This window comes from Salvelinus sp. IW2-2015, linkage group LG4q.1:29 (assembly GCF_002910315.2).
Source record: "Salvelinus sp. IW2-2015 linkage group LG4q.1:29, ASM291031v2, whole genome shotgun sequence".
In the NCBI taxonomy this organism is placed as follows: Eukaryota; Metazoa; Chordata; class Actinopteri; order Salmoniformes; family Salmonidae; genus Salvelinus; species Salvelinus sp. IW2-2015.
This window is the reverse complement of record NC_036842.1, coordinates 81,446,396-81,463,640: the sequence shown is the minus strand read 5'-3', so window position 1 is coordinate 81,463,640 and position 17,245 is coordinate 81,446,396. Positions and strand designations below refer to the sequence as shown.

General features: G+C 45.4%; 1 pseudogene; it reads left to right on the top strand.

Annotated features, from left to right (window-relative positions):
* The first annotated feature begins 1,992 nt into the window (after nt 1-1,992).
* LOC111961029 (nuclear pore complex protein Nup205-like) overlaps nt 1,993-17,245 on the top strand; it is a 20,580-nt pseudogene continuing 5,327 nt past the window's right edge.

The following is a 17,245-nucleotide window of genomic DNA, read 5'->3' as shown; positions in this document are numbered from 1 at the left end:
ATAAAAATAATAAAAAGTTTATTATTAATAAAATTTTAAAAAATTAACAGAAAAACAGAAAAAATCAACAAATTATTTTTACAGAAAAACAAAAATCAACAAATTATAAAAAACAGAAAAAATCTACAAATTATTTTGACAGAAAAACAAAAATCAACAAATTATATATGCTTTTCGACTGCTTTTCGACTCCCCCATTTGACACCCACAAGGGTGTCATACTCAGAATACAAAGATTAAAAGAAACACACCTTTATTGTATAAAGAATAAAAACCATCTAGTCCACCCTGCTACACCTAACAGATACTAGGTTGGCTACCAGCCACCCAGGAACTTTAAACCTTGACATAAGGTAGGACAACATACAGGGTAAAATATTACAAGGATATATTGTGAAACAAAAAGTAATGAATTAAACTAAAAATAAGGAATTTATTTTTTATTTTTTCACAGCAAACCATGGATCATCCTCTGCCAAGGCAGTCTCAGCATCCCCCCGGGAGCAAGCAATGGCATCATACCCTCAGCGTGCGCAACATCTGTAAAAGATTTCCTCAAACGGGATAATACAAGCAGCACAGCACATTAACATAAGAAAGACAACAATTAGGGTCAGAAATCCAGTAACCACCATTGCAGTGTACTTACTAAACCACTCACCCAACCAAGAGAACAGTCCACTCTCCTCCACTCCAGCCAAGCCTTTCATTTCCACTGATAGTTTATCTAGACCACTTAAAGCTTTCGAAATGCTCCCATCAGGGCTAGTATTGTTAGGGATAAATGTACAACATTGTTCTCCAAACATTTTGCAAACCCCACCTTGACTGGCTAGGATCATATCTAGGGCTAGTCTATTTTGCCTGGCAGTTCTAGAGGTAGCCTCCAATTGTTCATGGATGGGTCACGTGCATGCCCCCCCTGTGTGGATCCTAGAAGTTGGTTAGCTGTAACTTCAATAATGGTTAATGGTATTATCAGACTGGCTAAGGCGCACGTACCCTGCCAGTCACCTCTAAGAATAGATGTTAAGCGCCTGTTTGGTCCACATATCCACCATACGTCAGCAACGCCTCTAGTTTGATTCAGCCCTTCTACCGGCCAGGTAGCATTAATGGTWACATTACTGATGCAATCAGCTTCAGGCAACCGCCCATAGTCTATACCCCTACCTGTACCCATGATGCAGCTGTAGTTTCCCCCATATGCCTTAACACCCCACGGGGCCTTCCGGGGAGGAACTTCTGGGAACACAAGACTCAAAGATTTACACAGAGTTGAATTTGGTTTAACATGGTAAAATCCCTCCAATATACACATCCACCCCTCACCGTCACCTAAAGCAAATGGGTGTGTTGCCAGAACAGGCCTAGCATGACCACAGATGACACAGTCCTTTCTGTTAAGTGTTTTAGCTGTATATCGCATGTATGCCAGCCACATATTTTCCCTTCCTTCATATCCTGTTTCAGTGCCTAATTGATCACTGTCCGTAATATCTTTAACATTAATTACCTGTACTGGGTTCAATATTTTAGTTGGTGGATTTAGAGTTGGACCTGGAGTGGTGGAGCCGTTCGACTGTCCCTGTCCGGTTGGAGCTGGTGGCGGTTTTGACAGCACGGTTATGGTGAACATTCCCATCGTATCAGCCCCGTTTCTTTCCAATCCCAAGGTATAGGTACCTGTATCGGAGAGCTTAATAGATTTGATGGTTAGTAGGATTTCATCACCTTTACATGGTTGTTGCGTACTACCAGCCCCGTCCCATAAGATGGACATTCTATCTACTTTTGAAGTATCCCCTACACTGTATGGATAACCCCTCCTCCATTACACAGGTACACTGGCACCCTCCTATACACAGGTGTTAAAACCAAACATTTTGGCTCAATTATCCTGGTTCTACAAATATCTCAATTTCTTCCCTGCTTATCCAGATTAAGTGATCCCACATGCTTGGTTAATACAAAATCCTCATCGTCTAAACTATGGGTCAGGTTACCCTCTTTAGCCTTCTCGGGGTGCCCATGGTGTATCAGGAATATGGCTCCCACAATCAGACAGCTCAGGACGACCAGCACTCCTGTAAAGCCCCACCCTCTCCCAGAGAACACATGAGAAGGTTGTTTGTTAACCACACCCGTATGTCAAAGCTTTTGTGTCCTAAAGGTGAGTTACAGAAGAAGGTGATTCCCTCGATCCAACCGGGAGACTGGGTGTGGATTCAACCTTGAGGAGAAAAGACAGGAAGCGGCCCCGTTGGGAAGGCCCATACCACGTTTTGTTGGTGACCGCCTTTGCCATTAGAATAGCGGAGAGAGCCACTTGGGTCCACGTTACCCACTGCAAAAAGGTAGGACCACATACAAACACTGCTGAACACACACAGAGTTAGGGAGCAGAACCGAGTACCAATAGGGTCCGGGAGTTACCTCCTTAATTAAGATTTCCTAGCCTGACCTATCATCACTGTGTGTGCTCCTAGAGGTGTGAGTATGGGGTGGTAACTAGCAGACCGACTAAGGGCAGGAGAGAGTTGGCGGTTTTTGGGAATATTAGGGACTCTGAGCTGCATTATAGTCTTTGTAATCTTTCTGACACATCTAGATCCACCACCTTCCGGTACTAAGTATACGACGCCGTTGTCATTGATAAGAAGTAAAAGACAAACTATTTAACACACTGACCATCAAGGACAAGTGACTTACAGAATAGGAGTCAAAGAAGGTCAAGATGTAGGATTTAAGGTAAACATTAAACAATTCCCTAGGAAAGCAGACAGGGATTGGGTTGGCCAATCAGGGATTGGGTTTGGGTTCACTTTAAATCAGGGATTGGGTTTGGGTTCACAGGGATTGGGTTCACTTTAAATCAAATCAAATCAAATGTATTTATATAGCCCTTCTTACATCAGCTGATATCTCAAAGTGCTGTACAGAAACCCAGCCTAAAACCCCAAACAGCAAGCAATGCAGGTGTAGAAGCACGGTGGCTAGGAAAAACTCCCTAGAAAGGCCAAAACCTAGGAAGAAACCTAGAGAGGAACCAGGCTATGAGGGATGGCCAGTCCTCTTCTGGCTGTCCCGGGTGGAGATTATAACAGAACATGGCCAAGATGTTCAAATGTTCATAAATGACCAGCATGGTCAAATAATAATAATCACAGTAGTTGTTGAGGGTGCAGCAAGTCAGCACCTCAGGACTCCTGAGGTGCTGACTTGCTGCACCCTCGACAACTACTGTGATTATCTCAGGACTCCTGGTACTCACCTTTAACTCCTGGTGAGTACCAGTGTTATAGACACAAGAATGGCACCAAGAACTTAGGGAATTTTAATGGCTGTAAGGCGATAGTTAATGTGACTGACTTAGGTTTGGAAGCACAGGAGAACATTCTTAACCTCATAGCACCTATAACTGATGTATGGTGGGCTTGTACCAGCAAAGGACGCATACGACAGCCACTACCAAAAGGGTGGTTAGGTACTTGCGCCTCAGTATTATTGGTGCAAACAGTTAGAATTAGTCATCAGAGGCCAGTTGTGGGAAGCTCAACTAGGAAAAAGAGGAGTCTTGGGAGGGAGTATGGGAGTAGCCCGGTTTGGATAGACGCTATTGGCATTCCTAGGGGAGTTCCAGATGAATACAAGGCTATGAATCAAATTGGTGAAGGCTTTACCACTACATTCTTCTGTTGGGTAACGATAAATAAAAATGTGGACTGGATCAATTATATATATTATAATCAACAATGTTTTGTGAATCAGACTAGAGATGCGGTGAAGGGGATCTCTGACCAATTATACATCTGTGACTGGGTGGTTTGATGAAATGTTTGGTAAATGGAAAACTATAGTAGCTACCATTTTGGGGGCTGCTATTGCATGTATGGGTATCCTCGTATTATGTGGTTGTTGTCTTATTCCCTGTGTCCGAGGGTTGGTGAGAAAGGCGTTGGAGAATGTTGTGACACAGCAGATGGTGAGGTATGGGCCCATACCTGACTCAGACCAGTGGGATGAACGCTACATGCCTACTGGAATGGTGGACGATGATGACCAATTCGACCCTGATGACCCACAATTAGATAAAGCTTTTCTTAGTTCTAACGTGTGAAGGTTATAGTGAAAATCTCAAAAGGAAGAGTTATAACTGGAAGTAGAAATAGAACTATACCCAGGTGAGGTGAAATAGACGTTGTACATACATTTATGGGTGTGAGGATGTGCATTTTCTTAATAAACAAATGTTGTATCAAGATGTAATATTTAGTCAAAGGGTGGATTGATAGAAGAATTTGTATGTTTAAGATAATGACTAAAGTATTCCACCCTGAAACCATATAATTGTGTGAAATGTATTAGAATCATAAAACTATAATCTGATGATATGTGTAGTTTTAGTCAGAATTAGAAACAGGACATTTTGTTTCTGTTTAGCTATGTAAGCAGGGTGCAAGTGTGAAACAAAGGATAAGAGGAGCTATCGACAGACAAGTTGTGCTACTGTGAAACCAATAACAGGACATTCTGTCCCCACCCGTGGAGGGGAGAAATTGTTAGGCTTGCAGAAAATTATGAAACATGTTGCAGAATATGATAAACAATGTATGTGTGTAGTGGAAAAGTAACTGTCTGAGCAAGGCGTAACTTAAGATTTGACCTTGTTTGTGTGTGTGTATAAAAAGATTTGCTCTGAAGATTCACAACCTTCAGGAATTAGACAGAGATATAAAAAAGTTCAGTTCGAACATTGGGATAGAAATTCTCGTGACACTAGCTATTAGCATTAGCGGCTAACAATTAGCGTCACACAAGATTTAGGGCAACTTGCTATAAAGAAAAACTAGCAGTTTGCTGATGTAAGAAACACAAACTAATAGTGTCATTTTAGAACTCTAGTGGATTTATATTATGAAGCAAAGTGAAAACAGCATTGTTGTCATCAACATTGTTGCATGTGCTGAATTGACCATGTAGACTGAACGCAAGTGTCTCCTGGTTGAGGAACATCAAATGCGCTCCTTGAGTGACAGGGGGCGTGGCTAGGTTTGTGTGGAAAGTGGCACGGAGAGAAAGAGCGGAGGGAGATGACTCAAGTAAACTTTCAAAATTGACATTACACATGGCGTATCACATTTAACAAACCAAACATTCAAATACCGGTATAGAAGGTAAAGTGAAAACCCAAACCAGTCCCTGCATCAATACCGGTATATCATAAAATACGGAATACCGCCCAGCCATACTATCATCTGCATATAAATGGATGAGATAGCTTCCTACTGCCTGAGCTATGTTGTTGATGTAAATTGAGGAGTGCGTGGAGCCTAGGATCGAGCCTTGGGGCACTCCCTTGGTGACAGGCAGTGGCTAAGACAGCAGATTTTCTGACTTTATACACTGCACCTTTTGAGAGAGGTAGTTAGCAAACCAGGCCAAAGACCCCTTAGAGACACCAATACTCCTTAGCCTGCCCACAAGAATGGAATGGTCTACCGTATCAAAAGCTTTGGCCAAGTAAAAAAAAATAGCAGCACAATATTGCTTAGAATAGTCACATTAGAGGCGATGGGAGATGAGGAAATGTTGGACTGGCAAGGAGGCATGGCTGAGTCAAATAGGAATCCTGACTTAATGAAGTGATTAAAGAGCTCAGCCATGTGCGTCTTGTCAGCAACAACCACATCATCAACTTTAAGGGACATGGGTAGCTGTGAGGAGGAGGGTTTATTCTCCAGGTCTTTAACCGTTTTCCAGAACTTCTTGGGGTTAGACCCACAGAGAGAGAACTGCTCCTTAAAGTAACTAACTTTGGCCTTCCGGATAGCCCGAGTGCACTTATTTTTCATTTGCCTGAACGATAGCCAGTCAGCCTGAGTATTCGTGTGCCGAGCCTTTCGCCGAATGCAATTCTTGAGGTGGAGTAACTGCAAGATCACGGTCCAACCAGGGGCTGAACCTGTTTTTAATTCTCATTGTCTTTATGGGGGCGTGTTTGTTAAAAATACCACTGAAAATATCAAAAAAAGAAGGTCCAAGCTTCTTTGACAGAGGGGATCAAGCTGATTCTATACCATTTTACAAAGGCCAGATTTATTGCTATCAATTTATTGCAATATAGATTTTTGTCTCTATCGCCCAGCTCTAACATGATAATTTATCCTCCAATAGGACATTTTGTAACTGCTTGTGTGCTGTGCCACAGGTGGTGCTGTCTAAGTTTGTACGTCAGATGGGGGACCTTCTGGCCCCCACCCTGTACATCCCATACCTACACATGCTGAAGGGCCTGGCTAACGGCCGCCAGTGTACCCACTACTACGTCAGCCTGCTAAAGACCAACGGGTCCTCACACGGACGGTTACTATACATACTCTCACCTGCAAGGCCCTGTAGGAATCTGTAAATATACAAAGGAATTTTCTCATGTTCTCACTAATGGTGTTCTCCAGGGCTCAGTACAAGGTCCTCTCTTGTTCTCTAACTAAAGATAAATGCAGCATTCATTCACTGATTTAAGGACATCAGATAATACATTGGACTTCCTTAAATGCTATAATTATCAGATCCAATCGCTGACAGTATTTGTGTGTTGTTTGCTTAGGACAGAACATGCAGGTGACAAGCAGCCCAGTGTTCTTGGAGCACTTCTTCCACTCCCTCATGCTGTACCATGAGAACCTGCGCTGAGACCTGCCGAATACAGATGTCACGCACTACCACATCCCGCCAATAAGGGGCATCACACAGAGGGAGCTGGACGGCCTGACCTCTTTCCTGCAGCTGCTCTGTTCCATCACCTGGGTAGGAATTGGTTTTGCGGAAGACTGGTCTGGACTGACAATGAGCACATAAAGCATGTTTTTAAAACAAAAATTGGTTCACACAGTCAAAAGCAGTGATGGATCTGCGTTTGCCAAGGTGATCTGATGTTTCTCATTTGACACTGTGTGTGTGTGTGTTTTAGAGTGAGAATGCCTGCCTGGCCTTGTGTGAGCATCCCCAGTGGACCCCTGCTGTGGTGAAGCTGGGGCTGCTACAGTGCAGTGTGCAGCCTGTCCTCAAGGGAGAGCTCCTAATGTGACTTGCTGCCTTTGGGAAGTCCCCGGAGATTGCTGACTCCCTCTGGCAGTCACTGGAGTACACTCAGGTAGGTCAGGAAGATGGTTTAAAACAAACAAAAGCTGTGACACAAAAGTATAGATGGTTCTGCTTAAGTGTTGGTGGGCTCCAGTCAGAACCCTGTCTGACATATTAGACTCTTACTGTGTGCCGAAGCTCGTGTTGTTATTTGTTCCAGATTCTTCAGACAGTGTGTGCCCCAGGACAGAAACAAGCTGCTGGGATTGAGGTGAGATTTTTCCTGCATACGGTGTGTGTGTGTGGGATGTCGCGTACGTTCTGTGCTTGTACACCTGTATCTGTATGTAATCCTCCTTGCCACTCAGGTGGAGCTGAATGAGATTGAATCGAGCTGCGAGGAATATCCTCTGACCAGAGCCTTCTGTCAGCTCATCAGCACATTGGTCGAGAGCGTCCTGCCCGTCAACCTGGGGGAGGGGCTCCGTGCGCCAGGATTCCAGCCCTACCTGACCTTCCTCCGTGACGCCGTTTTCCTTCCCTTCCCCAGCAGAGCCTATCGTCGTGCTGCTGAGAAAGTATGGGGGTCTCGCTCCATAGTTGAAGTCCCTATTTGGTGATATTAGATTGGAACTGGATAAGACTGGTTTCTGTTGTTGATCACACTTAGCTAGTGAAATTCACTGCAACCCATGTCAGTACTTGCTCTGATGCCATAGTAATGTGTTTAGCTACTACTGCCTATTTCAGTTTTGTTTCACTCCCCACCCCCTCTCTTCCGTTCCCTCTCCACCACCCTTGCCCTTTACCAATGGGAGGTAGCGGATGCTGTTCTGGAGGTGTTCCACAAGCTACTGCAGGACTACGAGCCCCAGGTGTCTGACTTTATCCAGGAGACGGTGGAGCTGCAAGGGGAGCAGGTACCGGCCCACAAGCTCCCCGGCCACAGCCTCATGTTCCACCTGCTCAACGACTCACACATCCTGACTCTGCCTCAGCCTGCTGGAGGAGGGTGTGCGTCAGCTAGACACCTACACCCCTTCCCTGGTCAGTACACACACACACACCTGCTATAGTTAACTGCTTTGTCTGCAGTGGTGTCTTTCATTGCGAAAGCTTGTTTGTGCCCTGTTTGCTTCGCTGTTAGCATTGTGTGAGGAGGGGAGCATTCACCAGAGTTGGATTTGAGTTGAGAGTTGATCAAATCTTTTGTATCTTCTTAGGTCGGGTAATTGGATGGCTCACATTTCCGGTATCTCAAGATGACATTTCTTTACATCCACTCATCCCTCTTGGTTCTATTCCTGTTTGACTTGCAGGTAAGAAGCAGTTGGTGTCTGCAGTGCTGCACTGCCTGTGTTTGCTGGACCTGGCCCTGCATAAGGAAGTGGTGTTCATGGACCTGCTGAGAGAGAGCCAGGCCTCCCTCATTGTCTCCTCCCTGGAGCAGCTCCTGCAGGGGGTCAGTGCCCAGAGCCGCCGGGCTGACCACATCGTCAACATTGCCAGGTACTGGAACACTCACCTCGGCCTCACCTGACCAGGGACTACACATGAGAAAGAGACTTTTAGCTAAATCTGGGACTTACTCCGAAATGCTGACTTGCATTGAAGTACGTTGTCTCTGTCAAATTAACACAATACAGTAAAATTCCCTCTCAAGCCCAAAGCCCAATTCTTTGTCTTAGGCCCATAGCTTAAATTCAGGCCATACACCTCCTAAACCTCAACTTCCTATTCCCTGGTTGTGTTTGTCCCTGGCAGGTACCTGTATCACATCAGCACCAATCCGGATGCGGCCTTCCAGAGCGCTAAAATCCTCTGACGCATCGCCCGCTACCCCAACATCCACAACCGGCTGATGGGTGACTTCACACATGACCAGGCTGTGAGTGACAAGCTAATGGCTGGCTTTGTGGAGTGTCTGGACAGCGAGGGGGCTGAGGGCTTGGAGAAAGGAGACGGTAAGTCACACTCTCATTCTATCAACATCAACCATGTCTATCTTAACTGAGTGTGGATGTCCAATCTGCCCATTTAGTCACTGACTCAAACCTGCCCGTTTAGTCACGGACTCAAACCTGCCCGTTTAGTCACTCCAACTCACCAACACTCCTTTCATTCGCTGCCCGCCAGACTTTCAGCTGGCTAAGAAGGAGGCGAGGATCGCCACGAGACCCAGATCCTGAACGTTCTGATCACTTCCCTGGAGCTAAAGGCCCCCAACCTGGCCCTCTACCTGCTGGGCTACGAGGTCAAGAAGCCCATCTCCTCCACCAACCTGCAGGTCCGCACCAGCTGCTCCTTCTCTTACATGCTGGGTTGTATTCATTAGGGCATTCACAGTAGCAAAAACAGGGGAAATCAGAAGTATTATATTTTACATCATGCAGGTTTCTCGGCTCCAATAGCCAAACCTAAATGGCTCCCAATCAAATAAAAAATGCGCTGACATATCCTAAAAACAAGACAGGTAAAAGTAAAATGGACAATATGGAATGGACATCAGGCTACTCACAACTGCTGTCCAGGAGTTTCACCCCATGCGGTAAATTGTCATGATTAGCAGTTTCAAGTTTGTAGCTGTAAAATATTGACAATCTGATCATGGCAAAAAATATAATACTTATGATTCCCATTGCAAATAGGTTCAGGATAACTCCTGACAATGTTGATTGGCTGATATTCAGAGCTTAAATTACCAAATTGATTAGTCACAGGACTCTGGCCTGCAAAGGTCTGTTTTACAAATGGTGGGCCTACCACATGTATGGGCATTCATAAAATTCCATTGCGGGACGACATGGTAGGCTACACCCCAGTAAGCACAGACTGACGCTGACGTCTTATTTTTGGTTCTTTCCGGACCTACCATCTTTTTTTTGTGTTTTACAAATGGTAGGTCTACCACATAGATGGGCATTCATAAAATGTAACTTTAGGTGACACTAGGTTACACATCAGTAAGCATGGACCAACGCTGATGGTGTAGTCTGGACCGGCCTTAATTTCCATGTCTACAGACGTTGGTTTTTAGTCCGGTCCGGACCAAATCTGAACCAATCCTAGACGTCTATGTTTGGTTCAGATTTTGTCCAGTCGATACCGGCCTTGATTTAGTCCAAACATATAAATGAAGTCTTTTCAACTTTCATTCAGAACCGAAAATTAACCTGATTTCACCGTACATAAAATACATATTTGAAACTTTCATTCAGAACAGGAAAAATGAACTTAATTTCAATAATCGGAAAAGACGTATTTTCTTAAAAACATTTTACCCCCTTTTTCGACCCCAATTTTGTGATTACTAACTTTTCTTATCGCTGTAACTCACCAACATGCTCGGGAGGGGCTAGGGTCAAGTCATGCGTCCTCAGAAACATGACCCGCCTAACCGCGCTTCTTAACACCTGCTCGCTTAACCCGGAAGGCAGTTGCACCAATGTGTCGGAGGACACACCGTTCAACTGACGACCGAAGTCAGCCTGCAGGCGCCCAGCCCGCCACAAGGAGTCACAAGAGCGCGATGAGCCAAGTAAAGCCCCACTGGCCAAACCCTCCCCTAACCCGGACGATGCTGGGCCAATTGTGCGCCGCCCTATGGGACTCCCGGTCACGGCTGGTAATGACACAGCCTGGTGGCCGAAAAGGCGTCTCTTCACTTTTCATTCAGATCCTAAATTGAACTTCAACATCTGGAAAATACGTATTTAAGATGTCTTTTCAACGTCATTTTGCTTACTGGGACAATTCTATCATTGTCTTGCCTAGGGCGGCAGAACAGCCAGGACTGGCCCTGGGCAAAACTTTTTGCAATGCACACACCTGGGGTCCCAGGTATAAATCAGTCTCTGATTTTAGAGGGGAATAATGAAAAAATGCAGTGGAACTGGCTTCAAGGTCCAGAGTTGAGTTTGAGGGCTACAGAGCCTCTGTATTAGCAGTTCCAAAAGCTAAGAGCTTGTGGCGTTTAACTGATTGTACCGTACCATTTAGTTTTCTCATGTACTCATACCCTGTCCCACATCATCAGTGTGCAGGAAGCTCCTCGGTGTGCTGGACGCCATCCACTTCAGCCAGGACATGCCTGGACTTCTTTGAGCGCATTCAAATCGAGCAGGTCATCGCCAACTGCAAGCACGTCAATAAGCACAGACACACGGTCTGCGACGTCAAGGTGGACCTGGCTTCCAGTTTGCATATTTAACTCAACCTTGTTTTCAAGCATTTTCTACTATGTCAGTGGTCTTCTGTGTTTTATCTAGAATCAATGTAAAGTTTTATGACGAAGTTGTCGTTATCTCCACAGTTGCTCCATAGAGTCCTAGTAGAGTCCTAGTAGCAGAGGTCAATGCCCTCAGACGGGTGAAATGTTATAGAAAAGGGTTTTGTAAAACAAATGATATTCTGTCGCGTAAAATTGGCAATCATGTCTGCAACGTTTGGACCGTGGAATGGAATACACCCCTGGTGTGTGTGTGTGTGCTTCCCAGGAGGTGAACTCCATCCTGCAGCAGGTGGTAGAGCGGAACTGTGTACGTCGGAGCCTGAGTGCCAAGCATCACACGCTGCAGTCGTGGAGAGGCTTGGTGGAGACCCTGCTTACCGCCTGCCCTGTCGTCCTCATTCATCCCTGCTGACGAGAGACCGCTCATCATCAGAGACCTGCTGCTGGACCTGCACGACAAGGTGTGTGTGTGGTAACTTTATAAAAATGTATGCAGTCAGTCAATGTTTTTAGGGTTGGGTAACCAGTTGTTCTCCTGTCTCTCCCCAGGTGTTGTCAGAGGACGCAGCCGGGGAGCTCATGCCCATCGTAGCCGGGACAGTGTTCGCCCTCACAGCCCACCTCAGCCAATCGGTGCTGTCAGAGCAGCAGCAGGGGGCGGGGCTGGAGGGAGGTTCGTCGTCGGGCTTTGCCTCCATCACCAACTCTGCTCTGCACCTGATCCTGAGGAAGCTGCTAGACTTCATCCTCTGTACTGGTGGTGGATTCCAGCATCTGCGTGCACCTGTATGGGTCTCTGCTCTACTACCTAAAGATCGCTCAGAAACATGAGGAGCCAGATACACTACAGCAAGGTACAGTTGAGCTACAGTATTGCTGGGCAGACGCAGAACACTTGGAGAATCATCCATTTTGGGACCCTCTGTAGTAGTGTGCATTTGTTCCGGTCATTGTTTGCAAACGCTAACCTCTTATCTTTTTCACGTCTTTCTCTCCCTCCCTCTGTCCAGCGGGGAAGTCTATGTGGGAGCGTCTGACTGCTCCTGAGGATGGTTTCTCCAAGCTGCAGAGGGAGAACCTGACCATTATTGAGTGCTACGGCACCACCGTCATGGAGGTGGTGTGTAGCGACGCCTGTGACGGCCACGAGATCTGCAGGGTAGGAACACAGCAGATACACACAACAGCTCACCTACAACCCAGTGTAGCTTTCAGACCAGTCTGTCTATATGTCTCGTCTCTCACAATCCTTTAACTTGCTGACAGTCTCTTCTTGTTTCTGTCTGACCATATCCCTCCATCTCTTTCTGTCTGTGTTGACACACGCATGCTATCAATGCGATATGAAAATATGTTGAACTCAGCTACCCCAATGTACTAACATCCTTTCTCTCTCTGTCAGATGCTAGCCCTGTCCATGCTGGACCGGATCCTGTCCATAGACTGCCAGAGCCAGTGGCTGCTGTTTGTGTGTAACGGTGGTTACCTGCGTGTGCTGGTGGAGAGCCTGAGACAGGACGATGCAGCCCTGCAGACCCTGCTCAGTCCCCAGCCCCCTCTGCTCAAACTGCTCTAAATCTATGAAAGCAAGATGGTGAGGGAGGGATCTCACACACATACAGTTGAAGTCAGAAGTTTACATGCACCTTAGCCAAATTTAAACTCCGTTTTTCACAATTCTTGACATTTAATCCTAGTAAAAAGTCCCTGTCTTAGGTCAGTTAGGATCACCACTTTATTTTAAGAATGTGAAATGTCAGAATAATAGTAGAGAGAATGATTTATTTCAGCTTTTATTTCTTTCATCACATTCCCAGTGGGTCAGAAGTTTACATACACTCAATTAGTATTTGGTTAGCATTGCCTTTCAATTGTTTAACTTGGGTCAAACATTTCAGGTAGCCTTCCACAAGCTTCCCACAATAAGTTGGGTGAATTCTGGCCCATTCCTCCTGACAGAGCTGATGTAACTGAGTCAAGTTTGTAGGCCTCCTTACTCGCACACGCTTTTTCAGTTCTGGTCACAAATTTTCTATAGGATGAGGTTAGGGCTTTGTGATGGCCACTCCAATACCTTGACTTTGTTTTCTTTAAGCCATTTTGCCACAACTTTGGAAGTATGCTTGGGGTCATTGTCCATTTGGAAGACCCATTTGTGACCAAACTTCCTGACTGATGTATTGAGAGTTTGCTTCAATATATCCACATAATTTTCCGTCCTCATGAAGCCATCTATTTGTGAAGTGCACGTCCCTCCTGCAGCAAAGCACCCCCACAACATGATGCTGCCACCCCGTGCTTCACGGTTGGGATGGTGTTCTCGGCTTGCAAACATCTCCCTTTTTCCTCCAAACATAACAATGGTCATTATGGCCAAACAGTTCTATTTTTTTTCATCAGACCATAGACATTTCCTCAAAAAGTATGATCTTTGTCCCCATGTGCAGTTGCAAACCATAGTCTGGTTTTTTTTGGTGGTTTTGGAGCAGTGGCTTCTTCCTTGCTGAGCAGCCTTTCAGGTTATGTCGATATAGGACTCGTTTTACTGTTGATATAGATACTTTTGTACCTGTTTCCTCCAGCATCTTCACAATCCTTTGCTCTTGTTCTGGGATTGATTTGCACTTTCGAACCAAAGTATGTTCATCTCTAGGAGACAAACGCGTCTCATTCCTAAGCGGTATGACGGCTGCGTGGTCCCATGGTGTTTATACTTGCGTACTATTGTTTATACAGATGAACATGGTACCTTAAGGCGCTTGAAATTGCTCCCAAGGATGAACCAGACTTGTGGAGGTCTACAATTTTTTTGTTCTGAGGTCTTGGCTGATTTCTTTTGATTTTCCCATGATGTCAAGCAAAGAGGCACTGAGTTTGAAGGTAGGCCTTGAAATACATCCACAGGTACACCTCTAATTGACTCAAATTATGTCAATTAGCCTATCAGAAGCTTCTAAAGCCATGACATCATTTTCGCGAATTTTCCAAGCTGTTTAAAGGCACAGTCAACTTAGTGTATGTAAACTTCTGCCCCACTGGAATTGTGATTCAAATCAAAGTTTATTTGTCACGTGCTCCGAATACAACAGGTGTAGACCTTACAGTGAAATGCTTACTTACAGGCTCTAACCAATAGTGCAAAAAAGGTATTAGGTCAACAATAGGTAAGTAAAGAAATAAAACAACAGTAAAAAGACAGACTGCACATGGGGACGAAGATCGTACTTTTTGGAGAAATGTCCTCTGGTCTGATGAAACAAAAATAGAACTGTTTGGCCATAATGACCATTGTTATGTTTGGAGGAAAAAGGGAGAGGCTTGCAAGCCAAAGAACACCATCCCAACCGTGAAGCACGGGGGTGGCGGCATCATGTTGTGGGGGTGCTTTGCTGCAGGAGGGACTGGTGCACTTCCCAAAATAGATGGCATCATGAGGACAGAAAATGATGTGGATATATTGAAGCAACGTCTCAAGACAAAGCTTGGTCGCAAATGGGTCTTCCAAATGGACAATGACCCCAAGCATGCTTCCAAAGTTGTGGCAAAATGGCTTAAGGACAGCGAAGTCAAGTTATTGGAGTGGCCATCACAAAGCCCTGACCTCAAGCCTATAGAAAATTTGTGGGCAGAACTGAAAAAGCTTATGAGAGCAAGAAGGTCTATAAATCTGACTTAGTTACACAAGCTCTGTCAGGAGGAATGGGCCAAAATTCACCCAACTTATTGTGGGAAGCTTGTGGAAGGCTACACAAGACGTTTGACCTAAGTTAAACAATTTAAAGGCAAGTACTAATACTAATTGAGTGCATGTAAACTTCTGACCCACTGGGAATGTGATGAAAGAAATAAAAGCTGAAATAAATCATTCTCTACTATTATTCTGACATTTCACATTCTTAAAATAAAGTGGTGATCCTAATTGACTTAAGACAGGGAATTTGTACTAGGATAAATGTCAGGAATTGTGAAAAACTGAGTTTAAATGTATTTGGCTAAGGTGTATGTAAACTTCCGACTTCAACTGTGTGTATATATATACACACACACACTAAACAACGCAGGCGTTACTGCTAAAATACTTCTACATCTAAGAGAGCGTAGATGGTGTGGGATTGTACACTCCCCCTCTGCACATCTGGCCATATGGTGCGGGAGCACACACGTACCCTGAATCTAACCCAATGCTCTGTATGTTTTAGGCCCTGTTGACCCGGGTGGCCAAGACAGGCCAGGGAGCCGTGGAGCTGCTGGTTGAGGGTAGCTCTCCAGGAACAGGGTTAGAGTGAAAACCTACAGGAGGGTACCTCTCCAGGAACAGGGCTGGAGTTAAAACCTACAGGAGGGTAGCTCTCCAGGAACAGGGTTGGAGAGCCTTTATTTACACATTTCACACACCCATCAGTCTTTGGGTTAATTCACATGCTCCTCTCATCTCCCCTGCCTGCATGACTAAATCCCTCTCCTGCCCTGACTCAAGACCTGGTACCTGCCCTCGGGCCCGTACTCCCGTGTGCCCAGCCTGGGCCTGGTGCTGTTCCTACTGAAGAACAGCGCTGCAGACCTCTTCCACCATAGCCACAGACAAGCTCTGGGAAAGCTGCAGTGCCTGGAGCAGCTACCTCCTGAGGAGCTCAAAGACTAAACACACATTCAACCTATTGACAAGGTGATAGTGCCTCAGCCCTAACCCTCCTCTCTATCCCCGTCTCTCTGTTTGGTGTGTAGCTGTGTGCGTGTCTGGTACTGGAGTAGAGAATCTCTTTGGTCCAGAGGAGCCTTGTGGTCCAGCTTATCAACAACAGGGCCAAGCTGCTGGCCCTCTGTTCCTTTATCCTACCATATTAAAATAAACCAGATGAAATCACACTAAGTCACACCAGACTTCTGTGCAGGGGTTAGGTAAAGGGACTGATCTAAAGGTTTAGGGTTCATCTCAGGGTGGTTTTGATTTTAGGGATCGTTGTAGGATGATGATGTGCTGTTGGGTATGTATGATTGATGGCATGCCCTGAGCTGTAGCTAGTTCATGTGAGAATGAGAAATACCTTGACCTAACCACACCTCAGATGTGATTGAGACCTGCCTGTTTGTACTTTGGCGTCACCTGGAGTACTACCTGTTGTACTGCACCCCCACCGATCCCAAGGACTCCCTGATGCCTGGAGCCAGCGAGGCTCTCCCCAGGCTAACCCTGTCTGGAGATCACAGATCTAGAATGCGATAACGCTACCCTCTAGCCTAACCTTGATCATGAGTGGAATGAAAAATCTGACCCTGTTTCAGTGGGCATCATCCAACTCCAGATGACTGCAGGAAATGTGATGTTAGTGGTGTTTCTCAAATTCCCCAGACTCGTTTGGACGTGCCCTGGGTCTGGCCAGTCAGCCAGCAAGAGCAGGTAAGAGACTTGTTCTAGGTCCCAAGAAACAAAGAGATCTTCTGTTAAATCTGACAATTAATCTTGATGGTTGTAAAGTCGTCTCAAATAAAACTGTGAAGGACCTCGGCGTTACTCTGGACCCTGATCTCTCTTTTGACGAACATATCAAGACTGTTTCAAGGACAGCTTTTTTCCATCTATGTAACATTGCAAAAATCAGAAATTTTCTGTCCAAAAATGATGCAGAAAAATTAATCCATGCTTTTGTTACTTCTAGGTTAGACTACTGCAATGCTCTACCTTCCGGCTACCCGGATAAAGCACTAAATAAACTTCAGTTAGTGCTAAATACGGCTGCTAGAATCCTGACTAGAACCCCAAAAAATTATCATATTACTCCAGTGCTAGCCTCCCTACACTGGCTTCCTGTTAAGGCAAGGGCTGATTTCAAGGTTTTACTGTTAACCTACAAAGCGTTACATGGGCTTGCTCCTACCTATCTTTCCGAGTTGGTCCTGCCGTACATACCTACACGTACGCTACGGTCA